The sequence below is a fragment of the Aedes aegypti genome, chromosome 2 (genome assembly GCF_002204515.2).
Source record: "Aedes aegypti strain LVP_AGWG chromosome 2, AaegL5.0 Primary Assembly, whole genome shotgun sequence".
NCBI lineage: Eukaryota > Metazoa > Arthropoda > Insecta > Diptera > Culicidae > Aedes > Aedes aegypti.
The window spans coordinates 2530181-2548323 of NC_035108.1; positions in this window are offsets into that span (position 1 = coordinate 2530181).

Consider the following 18143-nt stretch of genomic DNA (forward strand, 5'->3'; position numbering starts at 1 on the left):
CGTTCTAAATATGGTTATTTTTATTCGTGAATTTATGAATTTGGTTTTTGATTTTTATAATATTTTTTTGAACATCCCTATCCTCTATTATTTTTTCGTGAAGCCTATTCCGGTTACTGATTTTTGACTATAATAAAAATTTATGTTACATACAAAGGTATCGACCGTGATAATTAGATTTTGAATTTGTTTATCGGCATATCGGTCTATTTTGCTCGAAGTAAGAGGGAGCATGGAATACTAGATGGATAGGTACCGTATGGGAACGGCGAGAGAAATTGGATTAGATGTTGAAGAGGGCATACCATATGAAACAGTATTACTTGAAACGTCCTTCCTTGTGGCTAACGTCCCCTATGGGGACGGCTTGGTGTGTTTTGAGAATGATACGGCTGTCTTCGTAGTTCTTCCGGCATACGGGAAACGTGACCAGCCCAACGCGGCCTGCCGTGTTCAGGGTGTCCATTCAAAATCAGTTTTCCAATTCCCGGATTTTTCCCGGGTGTCCAAGAAATTAAAAACCAGATAAGCAAAAGAATCCTGCGTTTTGATATATATATTTTTTTTTTTTTTTTTTTATACGATGTGGACAAATTTGGAGGACATGATCTAATTTATTTATGAATTGATTTTAATACAATTCAAAAAAACGGTTTACATTTTAAAAGGGTTCTTCTTCTTCTTCTTCTTGGCATTAACGTCCCCACTGGGACAGAGCCTGCTCTGAATAGTCAGAAAATAATGCTGATAGATATTTCATTGCTATTACATTACGCGGCTCATTAATAATCTCAATGTGACTGTTATGCGGTTATAATTACCAATGTGACAAATCAACTTGGTATTTTTCTCGAATTTTTAAGAACAATCTCACAGATTTTTTAAGTTGATCGAAAGTTTTTATCATTTGATGACTCTCCATGGTATTAACTCCAATTTGTCAAAAATGTCGAATGTGACTGTTATGCAGTTATGGGCAGTAAAGGACATCTTTATTTATTTATTTATCAAAGAACTAACCATGGCATTTGTTTTGGATTATTGAAACAATTCACTGTCAATCTGCAGAAATCTATACAAAATATCGTCAGAGGGCTTATAAGAACCGACTAGGCCAGTGGTTCCCAACCTTTTTGGAGTTGTGGCTTCTTTCAAGTTCTACAAATATCCCGCGGACCCTGCAAACAAAAATTGTAGAAATCTTTTTTTGTTAAATAAATAAAAAAGTTTTGATTGGTTTTCAGTATAAGGTGACTTAAATGCAGATCAGAAAAAGGATCAGATTCAATTAACTACAATTACAAAAACATATTCTTTCTCGTTTTTCCCAGCATATCTAAATAAATCTCACAAAGGATTTGTCTATGATCAATGATATTGAAAAAAAACTGTCAATGAACCAGTGATAAAGCTGATGAGCATGTCTGTTGAACCAGAACAAAAACAAGCAAAATACTCGCGAGTGTAAAAGTGCTGTAATCTGTCGATGATAAATCTTTTCGTGTACGTATTCGGAGCTGTTCGAAGTCAATTGGGCTTTTGGTAGTAAAGGCCTCTGAGTTTTCTAGACTTCAAGGGACATTATTACAAACTTGTAGTTTACTGTCGATTTGATGGATGTACACTTGATTTGTCTGTCAAAACCATAATAAATCTCACCTTGTTTAGTTGCACGCGAGTAAATGTTCACGAACATTTTAATATTTATTCTGGTATGTTCTCCCGAGCAGGCGGGTACAAACCTACTCTCATCAAGTTTGTTCGCAAGTCTGTCACGCGCAAGATGCTTCGTGATTTCCACCTTGTCAAGGCACCTAATTAGCGGTTTAGGGAAATCCTTCGAAAATTTTTACATTTATCAATAGATATCCTTGACAGGGTCTCACACAGATCACGTCTACGTTCCATATAATATCTTCTATGGTCTTCTGTATGGATCTACCCGTGAAGATATTTTTGCCAGGCAATTTTTGCAAGATATTGTAAGGAATATAGCAAGCATCAACTTTGGCGGCTTCTGTGAATATTTCAAGGCACTTTATAATGGGTTTCATAGCCCATTGTATACCGTGGGATGAATTTCACCTGGAACTATCAGAAAATCTAGTCAGATAACCTTCAAGAATCTTCCCAAGAAGTACTGCTGCAGGAATATGTTAAAATCTCACAAGGAATCAAATAGAAATCCAGTTAACTGTATGCGAGTTGCGCCAAGGATTTGGGTACAATAAGTAAAAATCCACCGAGTAAAATCAAAAATATGTCAGTAATTTTCTGCGCATTTCTCAAGAAAATATCTTAGTGTAAATTTTCAATTAAACAATTTTAAATCATACAAATTGGTTTGTTTTTTTTCTTAAATTTACAATGAATTAATATGATTTTTCTCAGGAAACTGCCATTTGAAAAATATGTATCAGCATTTATGCTGTTTGAATAAACATTTACTATGTGGTTTGTGATTGAAATTTTGAGTAAAAAGAGCTCCTGTGAGAAAAACATTGAACGGGTAATATTAAAAAAAATATATTTTCATCCAAATGTCAGAGGGACATTAACTTCTAAGAATTTAAAGCAAAATTAGCCAAGGACCTTTTCTAGAATCTACTGAAAATCTTATTAGCAATCTACTAATAAGTATTTCCGTGATCTCTCAGAAAGAATTTTTAAATACTGGTCGATTATCGGTTCGATTTTCGTTAGGATTCCCGCAAAGATTTCATATGCCATGATTTCTAATGGAAATCGAACAAGCATCTCGCCAAGAACATTGTCAGAAATCCTTAAGTACCCCTTTAAAAAAAATCAAAGGATCGATTAGGATCGTTAAGTATCTCTCTATCACCTCACCAAAAAATAATCATAATGCGAAGTACGAAATACAGACGGTGGTGCACCCCTTGTTAAAAATTCTAGTTTTACCCCATAGTACTTAAAATTTAAATAAACCGGTAGTCTTATGTTTTGTTTTCCCGGGGTGTTCACCAAATTCCCGGGTATTTCCCGTATTTTTCCCGGTCATTTGTAATTCTCGGGTTTTTCCCGGTTTTCCCGGATTTCCCGGATGGATGGACACCCTGCGTGTTTTATGCGCTTGACAATATCCACCTCTTTATACACTTGGTACAACTCGTGATTCATGCGACGCCGCCAGATGCCGTTTTCTTATTTACCGCCAACTATTGTTCGCAGCACTTTACGTTTAAACAACCCGAAAGCTCTCCGTTCGACTTCCTTCAACGTCCATACAAGACACTGATCCTATATGGCCATGAATCGGCCATTGGCGTAGGAACAGGGGGGGCCAGGGGGGCCAGGCCCCCTCCAGAATCATTCAGGCCCCCCCCAGAAATTTTTGATGATAATATACAAAATATGAAAATTGAAGAAATAATAATTTACGTGATTCAAACGTGAAGAAAGATCTTCTGAATGAATTAACAAATATTCTTCAGTAGTTACGTTCTTTTGTTTTGTACAACAATCTTGGGAAAACCTCGCTTGTCGTACACAGCATCAGTGTGGCGGTTCTAACTTTGGTGAATCGTGCGACATCCGAAAGATTAATCGTGTGGCTGTCGCTCAATTGGTTTTCCGCAAGAACCAGCTTGTTATTGTGTGCGGTAAGCGCAATTTTTTGACATTTATTTTGCAAAAAATACCGTGATACTAAAACGCGGAAATTTGGTTCTTTAAATTTGTATTTTCTGAATAATGCAGACAATATTGTTTCAAATGTTTTAGCATAAAGCACCATTTTCACTGCCATATGATATCCCAAGTTTTTTAGGGTGCCTTACTCGAGGTATCCGGTGATGATGATTACCCGTATAAGCGCTCTCTTAATAAATCCATACATTATTTATGATTCGTATAATGTCCGACAAACTTAAATAAAAAATAGGCAAAATAAATAAAGAAAGCTTTTTGAAAAGAGATGGCTGAAATTTTAGGCGAAAATAAGGTTAAATTCATAACAGATTTTTTCAGAGATTTCAGCGTGGGTTAGGCTTCTAAGAAAAGTTCAACAAAATTGATCATAGTTTTTTTTTCGGCACATAATTTCTTTCTTTGATTTCGCTTCAATTTTTTCAAACAATCTTGCATGAATGCAACTTTTCCATGCAAAATTGTTATATTCTCAAAAATTTTAGTATAATCAAATTTCGCAAGAAGAGAGTGGCTTCATACCTTCTGCTACAAATTTCTTTAAAAACATTCAAATAATATAGTTAGATTAGTTCATACGTTCTACGTGAATTCCTCCTGGAGGACAACCATTCCTCATATGGCTACGTTTTATCCACAAAAACGTTCACGGATTCAACTAAAAAATCTCAACCTTTCAAAAGTTCAAACTTTTTCTTCGCTATTCCTCCAAAAAGTCATTGATTCTGTCAAATTATTTTATATAGTTTTCTCAAAAGAATATTACAAATTAGTTCGCAAAGTTCATCAAAAGTTATTCGGAAATATTTTCAAAATACGTCACAAATTACGTCACAAATTCTCCTATGTTATGATCAGAAAATTCTACTTCAAATTCCCGGATTATACAAGAATTACACTGCGGAACACGATTTTGTCTCAAGCACCAAAATACCGCTATTAACTTAATTAACGATTGCTAAATCCATTGCTATTTTCAGAAATATCATAGCACGTCTAGTTTTTGAGATATTAGCTGTTGAAAATGCTAAATTTGACTATTTCAGCTAACTTGCATGCAAGTTTACCAGCTTGTATGGCAATTTATTTGCTTAATTTGCCTCAGAACTCAAATTTCATGTGTATAACAATACTTATAAACAAAGTTCATAATACTTCCGATGCTCAAAAGTTATTTGTTGATGGTTTAGAAAAGTTTTGTTTTTTGTCATATGAGACAAACGAAGAATTTTGTATGGAGACTGTAAGCATGTTGAAAAAATCGATTTAATCTAAATTAAACCGTGCAATTTGAACCAAATTATATCTGAAATGAAAGTTGAAGTTCTGTTTTACATGGTTGGTTGATTAGATCCCAAAAATTTTTGATAAATCATTGTTTAATTTTTATGTAAACATCAATAAAACCAGTGTTTTATGCAACTTTGGTGACCTGTAGCTAAAAATTGTGACGTGCTGGAACAGTTCTGAAAACGGCATCAGATTCAGCAGCCCTAATTCTACTAGAGACACATAATTTGATCCTTAAGATACGCAAAAATGTCATTATTGTTACGCTGTGTTATCAACGAACAGTATGTTTGGAATGTGTCTACGAATCTTAAGAAAAAATGTCGAAAACCCTCAAACATACTTTTGTTTCCAAAATTAGCATAACGGTAGAAGAATTAGTACAAAGCATTTGTAAGGATCTTCATTAAAACAATACTTTCGAAATAGTTTCATCAATTCTGCCAATTATCCATATTAAGGAATTGAATTCATGTGCAATTCCTAGACAGAAATCATAGTGCTTTCTGTCAGAATTCTGGGGAATCCAGAAATCAAAAAAGGAATTTTAATAGACTTCAAGAACAATTTTCAAAAAAAGATTCCGATGGAGCTTCTTGAGAAATATGTTTTTTTTTTAAATTCAGTAGAGAGGTTTCAATTATCCTGTAGCCATTCTCCTCTTGGGAAAACAGGATATATCATCACTTATCTTTATTTGTTCCGTTGTCCAGCTGTTATTTGTTGCAACATTTCATTATTTCTCTTTCCATCATATGTCGCTTTCAAAATATCTTTTTATACTCCAGAAAACAGCATTAAAAAGAATATAAAGGAAAAAAACAATTCTAAGAGTTTTGAAAAACTATAAGATTCTTTAGGTATAATGTCTGATAGTCCATCAGAAATTCCAAAATTTTTTTTAATGCACGCTAAAATCTTTCATATTTTTTTTAAATAACGCCAATATCTTCACTTTGAACTTCTGCAGTTCTACCATAATTGTTAAATATAGCTTGTCACAAATTTTGTTTTGAATTTCTGCAAGTTCGAAGAAATGAGTTTTTACTTTAATATGTTCCTCATAGTATCACGAAACTTCGAAGCCCATGCAAAACATTTTCTAATATGTTAGATAGCAGTAAAAATTCAATTCCCATTAACGTAAATCATTGTTCATTACAAAGGACGAGTAAAACAAGAAAAAGAATTTTTGTTTTAAATCCTACAAAACCAAGCTTTTCTGTGAGGTACATCGATAGGAATTTTGTCAAAAATTTCCAGACGGTTTCTACGCTGAATTCTTGAATTTTTTGACAAAAATATAGTAACTTTTTATAAATTCAATTTAAACTAAAATTACCTAAACAAATTTTTAGTAGTTTTTCCAAAACTATAAGTTTGAAATAAATTGGATACGGACACAAAAATATAGAGGTATTCTTGGAGTAGGTTTTGAACCAAATATGACGAGTGTATAGATTTCTACATTTTCTTTTTGGAAGAATCCCTGAATAAACATTTGGAAAAAATATGCAGGATTTTTTGGAATCCTTGATGAAATTTTTGGCGAACTTTTTTTTTCAAAAAATTCTAGATTGAATGGAAAAATCCTTTAGTAACTCTGTTGGAAAATTTGTATTAAAATATCCCCAGAAGATTTGTTAATGTGCTTAAAATAAAAGAAAAAAACTTTGGAAAATACTTGGATGGATTTCTGATCAATTTATCGGTAGAATTCTAGGACGATACCCAGGGAAAGCAATAATATTATTCTCCGAAGGAATCCGTGAACAAATTGCTCGGGAAACTTTTGAGTATTTTTGCGGAAGAGTTTATTAAAGAACACGTATTCCACTTAAAACTTTGAAGGAATGTTTGAACTTTTAAAAATTTTCTCAGGAAGACATTTTTTAAAGAAATTCTAAACATTATTTTCGTGATAGCACTTTGAGGGAATGCGGGGAGCAATACCTAATTGATTTTTAGATTAATAACAATTCTAGAAGTTTCTTTGAAAGAAAAGAAAATGCATATGTATCAGTGGAGAACTTCTTTGAGCAATCGATAAAAACCTATTCCCAATAGAATCTTGTTTAATTGTTTATAAAAAAATTGTGGAATATTATAAGGAATGCTTAGAGTAACCTGGAAGAATCATTTAATATTTTTTGCAAGAAGTCTAGAATAATTAATGCTGTGATTTTTGTTTTGTTTTTTATTCTGAAAGTTCAGGAAGAACTCCAAAGGCAAAGTTGGAAAAACTGTTGAGAGAATCTTTGACGAATTTGTAGGAAGAATCCTTACTTGGTGATTATTATATTACAGTCAAACCTCCATGAGCCGACTCATGGAAATATCGAGTCATGGAACAGCTATTCTTTGGAAAGCTGTTTGAAGGGACCATCATAGTAACCATGATTTTATGTTTTCAGTATGGTTCCATGAGTCGATATCGAGTAATGAAACATCGACTCATGGAGGGATGACTGTATTAAGGAATAACTGAACAGTTCGTTGAAGAATAACGGGATATTCGTCGTTGATTCTTTGGAAGAGTTCATGAAGGATTTTTTAACTGGATTACTACGAAATTTGTAAAAATCTATGCAAATTACGAAATTTCTGAAGGTTGTGATCGACATTTCGTGGATAAACCAAGAATTTTCCAGGCCCCCTAGGCCCCCTCCAGGAGAAAATCCTAGCTACGCCAATGGAATCGGCCATATAGGATCAGTGTCTTGTATAACGCGAGTTTTGTTTTCGTTTGCAGGCTACGGGATTTCAGCCGGTTACGGAGCCCGTAGAAAGCCCGACTTACAGCTGCAATACGTCTTTTATCCTCGCGGGTAACATCATTATCGTATGTCACTAGTGTTCCAAGATACACAAATTCTTCCACGACTTCAAACTTTTCACCACCTAGCACCATTTTGCTACCACTAACACGTCCGCACCCACGTTGACCACCAGCTATCATGTACTTCGTTTTTGTGGTGTTGATCGTGAGCCCGATACTCGCTGTCTCCCTCTTGAAAGGCACGAACGCCTCTTCCACTGCCCGACGGTCAATCCCGATGATGTCGATATCGTCTGCAAAGCCAAGGAGCATATGAGAACGTGTGATAATGGTACCGCTTCTCTGCACACCGGCTCTCATGATAGCACCTTCGAGCGCTATGTTAAACAGCAATTTAGAAAGAGCGTCACCCTGTTTCAATCCATCTTAGGTTACGAACGATGACGAAATCTCGTCCATCACCCGCACACTAGGTTTCGATCCATCAAGCGTTGCACGAATCAGTCTAATCAGCTTCACCGGAAAGCCATGTTCGGACATAAATTGCCACAGGGTAAACATTTGATTCGTCGTTGATCGGCCCTCTCGAAAACCAGCTTGGTATTCGCCGACAAAGGACTCCTCATACGGTCTCAATGTGTTGAACAGAATTCCAGACATGATTTTGTACGCCGAATTAAGGAGTGTTATCCCTCGGTAATTGGCGCACTTCAGTCGATGCCCTTTCTTGTACAAAGGGGAAATGAGACCTTCCAACCGACTAGTAGGCATTTGTTCTTCCTCCCATATCCTCGAAATGATACGATGAAGGAGTTCGTGCAGCTGCTCACTTCCGTGTTTGAGAAGTTCGGCCAGGAGCTCGTCCTTCCCAGCAGCCTTGTTGTTCTTCAGCCCATTGATAGCTTTATTTACCTCATCTAGCGTTGGAGGTTCCACAGCCTGTCGATCGTCATCGTTTTGAATTCTGCTACCAGATCCACTTCCGTTATCTCCGTTCAACAATGACTCGAAGTACTCTTTCCACCTGGCGACCACCATTTTTTTATCCGTCAGCAAGTTTTCTTTGCGGTCGTTGCACATGGCGGGAGACGGCGCTGTTTTTCTCCCCACATCATTTACGGATTCGTAGAACCGTCCCATGTCTTCTTGCGCCTGAGCAAGTACTGCCTCTTCATGCTCCTTTTTCTTTCTGCGATGGATCCGTTTTTCGGCTGCCCTTGCGTCCTTGTACCGCTCTCTGCTCTGACGGGTACCAGACACCAGCATCCGGCTTCTAGCCAAGTTCTTCTCGTTCGTCATTCTCTGGTACTCCCCAGGTAACAATTTGATGCTGGTTAAACGCTTTCTCAACTAATCGAATTCAGCCTTTGTTTGATCAAAAGCTGAGCATAGCGCTTACAACCGTTTGTTCAGCCCCTAAGCATCTGATTTTGTCGATTTTATTCAGCCTGAAGCTTATTTGTAGCAATTTGGTAGGCTGAATAAAAGCTTAGCAAACGCTTATACGGAATATAGGGGAAGTGGTGGTAAAACGAACAGGGGTGGTAAAATGAACACCGTGCCTTTTACCGAGAACAAACAAATTTCGATGAACTTTTATCACGCACGGACGATTTAGAGCATAAATCAGAGTGTTCAAGTTGATACGTAAGTCAATTGAAGTGAAAATATCAACGAAAACTAAGATTTCAGAAAACCACGTTTGAAAATTAGAACTGACGTAACTTTTGGATCGGAAGACTTGAGGTTTTTCAGTGAGGTTAATATCGTTATGATTTGATGTCAAATCTGATACCTTTCGAATTCTTTTTGAATGGGTTACAATCATTAATAGATGTAGTTTCGGTGGGGCAATGAAAATTTTCAGAAATATTTGTTTTGCTCACGTTTTTTGCATGGTGTTCATTTTACCACCAATCCCTGTTAATTTTACCCACATAGTGCAGGTAAAATGAACATTTGCATCGCTTTTTTATAGCGATGAAAATATGTGAAAATTTAGCTATTTTAGTCTGAATCCATGTCGCTGCTATAGATTACATCCCTATTTTTGATGTTGTGCGATAGAACTAAACAAATTCCTCGTTTTTATATCAGAAACAAGATGATTTCCTAAGGTGTTCATTTTACCACCCCTTCCCCTACTTGAATGTTGTGGGATCTATTTTTAGATATGAAGCAACAATGGGCAGTTTGAGAATCGCTTATTCAGCTTTAATTCAATAGTAAATCAAAAGATGTTCAAAATATTTACGAATTCGTAACATCCACGGTGTTTGGAGGTAATGATTTCGTTCACACTATATTATATATTATATTTTAGTATAATACTGCCGTGAACCACAAGTCAGTCCCATCTGTAAAAAGTAGGCATTGAGAAAATGGGGTGTGAAGTTTCCCGAGCAGAAGAAAATAACTACTGAATACCAAATTGAGGTATTCCATACCAGATAATTTCCAATACTTACAATCTGAACGAGGTATGAATGAGCCCTGCATAAGAGGTGAAATACCTCAAATAATACTTTCTGCATATTCTACAAATACCAAGCTGATAACTAGATCAAGTATTGTGATACCTAAATAATACTTGATGGATTTTCATACAAAAGTGAAATTTTTCAATACCTCCAGCAGTCCTCAATAGCTATCGAATACCAAAATGAAGTATTTTTAATTGTTTTAAAAATTTTTTAAATACCATTATAATACCAAAATGAGGTATTGACAACTGAACAATACCTTATTATGGTATGATACCGTGTACCCCCGCTAATTTGAACGGTACCTCATGCAAACTATCGGGGTTCATTTTTAATTTGAACATCTAGTCACCCTAGAACCGTGTTTCTGGTTACCTCTTTCACTGTTTTGTTTTGATTCTGCGTTCCGTTCCACAGCCTTCCATTTCACTTTACTTCATTTCATGAGCTAAATGACGTTTGAACCATTTTTAATCTGAACGATGTGCAAATTAGCGGGGTACAAATTAAAAAGTGTTCAGATTAAATGTGGTCAAACCAGCGGGGGTACCCGGTACCAAAATATGGTATGCATAAATTATTGCAAGTTATTGTTTCCTCCTCGGGTTCTAAACTCGTTTTCCATACGACTATTTAAAACATTCCAGCGGATTAAAACATGTTCAAATCTTAATGGAACTTTCACAATTTGCTTTTTACTATGATATCTTTCTGGGAAAATTATAAAAATGATCAAAACACGGTTCATTTTTGTGTTACACGGTGCGGAAATCTGTAGTGGGACTGATATGCGGATACTTTTCATTATGGGACAATTTGTTTTGCTGTTTTTTCCTACTTTTTTCCGAACAAATCTTATTATCTCATTGGGGCAGCTGAAAGAGCATTGGAAGATATGTTGAAAACTGAACTCAACTCAATTTTGACGAAAATGCAGATGGGACTGACTTGCGATTCACGGCAGTATATATGTACGCTGATTTTCAAATGTACTGATTAATAATTATGAATAGTTGGGATTCAAAGTGAGGTTCATTGACTTATAGCCGATCTCCTTAGCATCTGCTCCACCTGAGGTTGTATGAAAATTAGTAAATTGAAGAGCATGTCTTATTATCTTATCTGAACAAAAGCTCAGCATTAAGGCTGAAGAAGTGATACTAATACTAAGCGGAGGTTAACTGTCATGAGATTGTTTTGATTTGTGTTTCTGTAATATCATATGCAGAAAACCAACGATTATACAAGTCAAACTAGGCGATCTTAATTATGTTTTCACAAATTGGTGTTTAATTGATGTAATTGTGATCTGTTTGAATAAGTGTAAACTTCAAAAACGTTCATTGTTTCCTAACTTTGAATCACCAAAATCGCGTGAACTGTATTTATTTTATTATCAAGTGTGTCTTATTGAAATTAGGAGTGGAATCAATCATAATAGATGTACAGTATCGGACATATAAAATGCAAACCTCGTTGGATAAATGTAAGACTCGTGCTGTAAAAATCGAAATTCTGCAACTTGTAGTGTAATAGTAGTTTACGACGAGTGCTGTGAAAATGGAGTTCTGCAACGAGTTACGAACAATATTTTTTGCAATTTCGTAGAAGACCACTTGAGGGTAACAGAAATGATATCGGAATGCATTCACCATCATTTTACAATTTCTGAAAAATTGTTGTGTTATGATTCATTACGCATCTCAAAACGGTTGCGTAATGAGAAAGCGTTGCGCAATGGATCATTACAGCACTGGTTTCAGTTGCGTAATGACTATTCCCGCCCTGCATGCTTCAATGCAGGAATGTAGGCCGTTTCATGACAGATTGGCGTGATGAAAAACAGCCTATTACGATGAGAAAATGCAAAAACTACTATTTTTTAACGAATTGCTGCTGCAAATAGGGTCCTTTCGAATTACATAACCAAATTAGCTTTCGCAACATGCAAACGGAAACAAAACTCACCCCGTAAAAATAAAAAAGGATTGTTGCGGCGATTCTCTACGGGCACGAAGCGTGGACGTTGGAAGAGGCATACCGGAAAGCCTTCGGTGTTTTCGAGCGTAAAGTCCTGCGAGCAATACTCGGTGGGAAACTAGAACTAGTTATTTAGCAAAAACTACCCAAAAACATGATTTTTTAATTAAAAAAATGTGCTAGAATTGTTCGAAAAGTGAATCTTGTAGGAGACTGTTATAGAAGCCTATAGTAACTTTACTCTTAAATATTCACTATAAAAATGACTATGGAAAGTAAGACGCAGAGATCGATCATTAGGATTCACTTGCTAGGTTCGAGAAATTGTTGAACAGACAAGGAAAGTGACTTTTTTCTTTAAGGATATATGTATGAACGTAATGACCAATAAATACTTTTAACAATAAAAAATGAAATTAACTAGAACTACTAAACAGCCTAATTTTGTTAAGACTTCACGACAATTGACATTTAAGCCTCTAATCTTACGTAAAAGACAGGAGTAATCAGAATAGCACTTAAATGACAAATTATTCAAAACCATTTTGACTAGACAGTATTAGTAATGACATTACTACACTACTATTTCAAACAAATTCTGGTGGAGCTGCTGATTTTCACAATGCTTCCTTTTCTCAGAAGCAAGGGAATATAAGTATTTAAAAAAAAAAAACTATCACGTCACAATACTAATAAAAAACAGTGTTCATGTGGGCACCATAGCCTAGTCCGTCTGAGTATTGGTTCTGGTAGAGGGGAAACTTTGCAAAAGCCAGACCAAGGGTTCAGCCTTGACAAGTTAAGCTGTCAGGCAGCTCCAACTGAACACCACACAAAAAAGAATGAGGTTTGCCTTTTTATGTGCTTTGCTTTCAGAAGAGCACATGAACTTTTGTTTTATAGAACATATAGCCGCATCCTGTATATAAGGAAACGAATATTATTTTAAGCGTATGAAATACGGCAGACTTCAGTAAACTGGTTACTTAGTGCGAATGACTTGCGAAAATAATATTCAGCAGGGAACCTGGTAGAGGTCGGCGACTTCGTGGAAGACTACGAATACGCTGGCTGTACGCAGGGGAAGAGGACCTAGCGACCCTAAACGTTCGAAGAAACCGTAGAATTATCGCCAAGACCCACGAAGGTGGAGCTCTACAATATGCTCGGCAATGATGTGACGCTACGCTGTAGCCATAAAGTTATCAAGGTAGATAAAACAGCTTTCCTTGAAAGCTCGACCCACAACGCGGGTAGATCACCTTTTCGTGGTGCGTTTTGAGGTAAAGATCTACCAGTGAATCCTAGTCCTGATTGCTTCAAAGGAAGAGAACAGGATATTATAGTATTCAAAGGAACATTTTTAGTCCTTGTTACATTTTTGAACCTTGTTAAAAGTGACAAGTGTCGGTTATCCCAGATGCCGAGAATGATCTTGAGACAAATAAAAAAATGAGTCGAATCAGGGCTGTTACAAAAACTTTAAAATCGTATCCGCGAAAATCGCGACTTCTGAAATCATATCCGCGCCTGGAAACACCAACCCGCGCCGAACAAAATTGATTGCAATTGTCATTGAAATCCTTAATTATGATGAAAACGAACACAATGCAGGGTGTCTACTCATTTGCAGAGATGAAATTCCCTTATATTCCCAGGTTTTAAAAACTCCTGATTCTATATTATTGACGTAATTAATGATTTTTTTCATTCTAGATAACTGATTATTTATTTTTAAAGATAGGAGTTGAACATTAAGATAGGGTAAGTGTTCCCTTAGTTGTGGGTGTTCCTATAGTTGCGGTAGTGCCGTTTTCACTGATTTTATCACATTAGCCACAGAACAGACAATGCCAATCAATACGTCGGCTTGTTGATACACGGAATAGTTGAAAAGAGCGTTCAAATTGCTTTAAAACTTATGAAATATCACTAAAATTACTTAAACTTTTCTTTCTTGTACCAATAGTTGCGGTAAAGTGTTCCTATAGTTGAGGATCCCATAAGAAAACAACGGATACCGCAACTATAAGAACACAAATTAAAAATATACCGCAACTAAAGGAACAGTGTACCAATAGTGGAGGTATTATTTTTCACTGACATGCCTTGGGTTACTGCGATGAAATCATTTTTCTCATTAAGTCAATGGTCGTTACTTTCCGTTACAACATTAACATGTTCACTAATTGCGCTTCTTAAATTTAGGCGGTAAAATGAAATTCAATCGTGCTTAGTACCTCCACTATTGGTACATCTACCCTACTTCAACAATAAATTTTAAAGTATTTTTCACTTAAAAAAACAAACAAAATATCTGTTTGTTCCAAATGTGTAAACAACTTAACAAAAAAATGTGATTTTGTTTTATTTTCTACGAAAATCAAGAATGCTTAACAAAGAATCTGCTTTCAATAATCAAAGAACTCTATTCGAACTTAAGAGAAAATAGCTTTTCCTTAAAATAGAATTCAGATTTATGGACATCAGTGTAAACAGAATGAAAAATTCTCTAGAGACAATTGTTATTTTTTCATTGATAATATCTAGGGGAAAATCCTGGAAGAAATTTGGACAGTATCCCTGAAGAAATTTATGTATGAATGATCGGAACAATAACTATAATAATTGCTGGTGTGGAAACTCGAAAGATGTTGTGAAGAATCCATGGATATTTTGAAATTTTATTTTACAATATATTCGAGAAATGTTTGAAGCTCAGCTATAATATTTTGATGCAAAGCTGGAGAAATACCGAGGGAAATGTCTGGAGAAAGCAGATATTTTTTTGTAAAATTGTCTTAATGGAAATTCGCGAAGCCGCGAAATCCACGAAGTTTGACAATCGACGCGAGATTTAGGAAATCCCGCAAAAAGCAGCGAAATTTGATAAATCTGGAGAATTAATATGACATTCGCAGTAAATTCTAGTGACTTACTTATAAAAACGTTTAATTAATTTCGGAATCATGGTTCGGTAAAAAAATGTGTCATCCTATTTTAACTTGAACGTCGTTCTAGCTTGATTGTTTCATTTTAAATTTTGAATTTCGACTCTACTAATAAAATTTTCATCATAAGGCCGGAACAAATTTGAAATTTTACTTTTGTCACCCCCCCCCCTTCATATTTTTCGAAAATTCAGAGGGGGGAAATAAATAAAATGTCTTATTTTCAATGTTGGTTTTCATTGTTTTTGTGTTTTAGCTAGTTTTGTAATTCGTCCTTACGATATTATATGAGATAACAGGTGTTATTGGATTATAAGATTTAAATCTGTTCGTTAATGCTAATAGGTGTGGGATTTTTATTAAACGGTTTTTCTTTTAGAATCAACTTTATTTTTATTGTAACAGTGTAGCCTTTGAGAATAAAATATTGTAGTACTTTTCTTGAACTTTCAATAAAAAATCAATTTGTTAAATCAATTTTGCAATTGGCTCTTAAAATATATTCGAATACATGTTTTTCTAGTAGATTTTCTTTTCTCTGAATGTATAACCAAAGACAAATTAAAGACCTCCATGTCCCTTGCAGTTGGCCAAAATTGTATGGCTCATAAGGTAATCTAAAATGCCGTGAAAAGTGGGTACCTTTTGCACTACCGAGGGACCAAATGCAGTACTAGCAGTGCTACCCAATCTGAGCCCGAGTGCGACGGACCTGGTATAACTATTGAAAGGGTGATCATCATCCACAGGCTGCGTATCAAATGTCCTTGTCCTTGTCTTCATTGTGCTAGTGTAAACTGTATGATTCTATTTTTTTTCGAAATTCAGGATAACCCACGAAATTTGTTTGATCGTTTTAATTCATATGAAAACGCAGTAGTTTTCAGTTTTAGCCTATGAAAATGGTTTATTTTTTTTGGAGTCAAGGTCCCTCCAACAATTTTCGTATCTTTCAGTTAATCTTGGACTTCTTCTGATTGCTTGTTTTCTTTTAAATTTTAAACTGCCACTTTGGTAATAAACTTATTATCTTGATCTATAAAATACAAATTACAATTATCAACACACCGCTGAGTTAACACATTTACAATGTATTAAATGTGTTCACACTGAGAATATATATTATAGTGCAAAACTTGACCAAAAGTATGGGACCACGACAAAGCCGAGAAATTTTAGTTTCATCACCGTGAAATTTCAAGAATTTTACTGCGAATTTCCATTGTCCCTACTTTCAATCTATTATACTGCCGTCCTGTGTGCATATTTATCTTACAGAGGGCAACGAAGGCAATATATTTCACAGAGCCAATTTTCTTCAAATTTATGCAAATCTAGTGTATATTTTTGCAAACAAAATGTTACAAATATGTTAAATCAAATTAATATAATCTAAATTTAATTTAAAGTTGCATCCAAGTGCAACATTTCTGCAATGTTCCTAAAATTGTGATTAGCTTGAACACAATTTGAAAGTATAATATTTTCTCTCACAAAAAAGCAAAAAAACCTGAAATTGTTGTTATGAAATATCAAATTATAAAAAAAAAATATAGCTTGATGTTATGCAAAATAAACAAATTGACATGATTATTGTTCAAAACATTTTAGTTTGACGGTTATATGTGGCAAAAACATGTTTTGCAGCATTTAAGTTTAAAAAAATGCTAAATTCACCTGAATTTCCATTTTATTATTTATTGTCCCCCCCCTCGACACATTTTGATGGAAGATGACAAAAGAAGATTTCAAGATTTGTTCCGGCCTAATTTGTGAAATAATAATTGTGATTAATGAAAAACACGTTAATCAAGATAAAAAGTATTTAAATGCGCACATTAAGTGACATCCAAAGGTTTTTTTTTATATTGATTAACGAGTTTTTAACATTATGCTAGTTTAACACGATGAAATATTTTAATTGAAACATGCATTTTTTGTGCTAAAATCTACCAAAATAATATGGATCTGCGAAATTTTGGTTCATCGTCTGAGTCACCCGCAAAATTTCAAGAATTTTGCCGTTAATTCCTATTGTCCCTAACAGTGAGAACAACAGGTCAATTTTATTGAGTAATTCTTGTAAAAAAATTAAAATATTCAATCTAATAATGCCTGATGAATTTGGAGTAGTTCCAGAGAGTAATCGTAGATGAATTTCCAAAATATTCCTTATGATAATGCCTGGAATAAATAAAACAATCGGTGTAGGAATTGTTATAGGGTTTCTAGAAAAAAAATAGATGAACAAGTTTAAAAAAAAAAATGAAAAAATTAGTGAAAGAATCAGTGAAAAAAAAAATCTGGAAGAAATCCTGGAATAATCGCTAAGATTTATTCAGAATAATATATGTGAAAATCACTGGAGGTAGTACGTTGGAGTGTTCCAGAAGGAATAACGGATGAAATCAATAGAATTTCTGAAGCATTCCTCGTTATCTAAAAACATATCATTAGTAACTTGTGGAATAGTCGCGTAATAGTTTCTGAAGGCTTCTCTGGTGCCTCTAAAATTTTGCACCAGGATTCACTGCAAGCCGATTAGGGCAAATAGTGACATTAGATAAAAATAGAGACTTTAGAGACCTAACATAAAAAATACTTTTCAGAGACATGCATTGAAAAATTAACCTGAGAAACGTACTATTTTTCGTATCTGTTGTAATTTTTGCTCTTTCCCTACAAAGTTTATTATTTTTGTAGAATAGATGAAGAACAATTTTGTAATATTAGCTTCATTGTCTAAGCATGTTTTATGCCATAAGAAATAAAAATTTTAATACCGAACATCGCAAGTAGCCACCAGCTAGTGACCAATCCATTAAATTTTCAGGTTAAACGGATGTTTAGTTTCCAGATTTGTGCCCTTGAAAATTTGAGGTTTGGCTTCGATTCAGCTTCACCTTAAGCTTACAAAACAAATAATTTGTATATAAATTTAGCGGAATGTTAAGACCCAAGTAAAAATCGACCAAATGTTAAAACTGAAAA